The sequence below is a fragment of the Sinocyclocheilus rhinocerous genome, unplaced genomic scaffold (assembly GCF_001515625.1).
Source record: "Sinocyclocheilus rhinocerous isolate Xijiao unplaced genomic scaffold, SAMN03320098_v1.1 scaffold26071, whole genome shotgun sequence".
Lineage (NCBI taxonomy): Eukaryota > Metazoa > Chordata > Actinopteri > Cypriniformes > Cyprinidae > Sinocyclocheilus > Sinocyclocheilus rhinocerous.
Window position 1 is genome coordinate 1 of NW_015638807.1, and position 1298 is coordinate 1298.

General features: G+C 39.6%; 1 long non-coding RNA gene across 1 annotated transcript; it reads right to left on the bottom strand.

The window, feature by feature from the left end:
• Positions 1-555: 555 nt before the first annotated feature.
• On the bottom strand, positions 556-1262 carry LOC107749999 (uncharacterized). Its single transcript, XR_001641104.1, has 4 exons — positions 1084-1262; positions 955-999; positions 780-844; positions 556-654 (listed from the first exon to the last, which is right to left on the bottom strand). It is a non-coding gene; the product is annotated as an uncharacterized LOC107749999 (long non-coding RNA).
• Between the last annotated feature and the right edge of the window lie 36 nt (positions 1263-1298).

A 1298-nucleotide genomic window follows, 5' to 3' on the forward strand; every position in this document is an offset into this window, starting at 1 on the left:
GACCGTGAATTTAACCACCCGTAACTCCCGAACCCCGGGGGCTATACACGCGGGGGTGGTCTCATTCAAAAGAGGGCTTCTAGACGTACACTCGATTCGCGTTCGAGAGGGTTCCTCGAGCTGAACGGATCCCCCGAATTTGGTGCGGGTTCACCGCGCCGTTACGGAGATATGGCCGTTCAAAGTTTCAATGGTTTTCCATAGACTTAAGCTTTAAAGCGTTTCATCCAGGTCGCCAGTAGCAAACAATGGAGCGCGCTCTGCTGGACAAACGAAGTAATTACACCATTTCAAGCATTTTATCTGCATTATATGTTCTGTAAAAAAAATTTTCATATCGGCGGTATATTCGCCGATACCGATATATCGGCGACAGGCTCATATCGTCCGATAATATCGGCAAAACGATATATCGGTCGGGCTCTAATAAGAATTCCAATAATAATGTAATTAATAAGTGCTGCTCATAAACACCTTTATGAAACAGGAAAGTTAAATACATAACCAAGTCAAGCAATACATAAACATTCCCTCTACATACACAAGATTCCTGGTGTTGGGGTGATCTCCATGATTTCTGACTCAGGTGGAGTGACTTCCATGTCTTCTGGATTTGGTAGTTCTTGTTCCTGGGTGACTAGTTGTTGGACTTGACTGTGGGAAGTGACAAACATAACAATGTTTTAGACATGCATTGCTTTATTTTTTATATATTGCCTGCATACTGGAAATGCACAGTATGGAGGTTTTAATCTAAAGTTTACTTATCAATATCATACCTTGTCAGAGGAAATGTCTGAATTAACTGATAGCACCACCACTTCCTGATTATAGGCATGTCAGACTGATAAAAGATAGCAATTGAAAATCTTAAGTCATTTTTTTTTATTTTGTTGAAAGTGTTCTCGCAGTCCTTTTTGCTTTACAAATAACCATTAATTGATGCAAACTCACCGCAGCAAAATCAAATGGCTTTGAGAGCGTAACATGGAGTGCATACTAAAAAACAAAACCAAAACTATATTAACAAATGCGGTGTTTAGCACACAGACACAGCTGTACAGCAATTATAAAACCACCTACCATCAACATGAATACCCCGCAATCAATTCCTCCTAGCTGAAGAGGGGCGCCCTGTTAATTATAGACAATATACAATTAGACCATATACAATAAATACATTACCATTACGTCCGGTGATTGTTTTTTGTTTTGTTTAAGTCTTTATGTTTGTTTAAGTGCACTTGGTTTACTCAATTCACCCATAGTGGGTTATTTGTGACAACTGTGTACTGCAT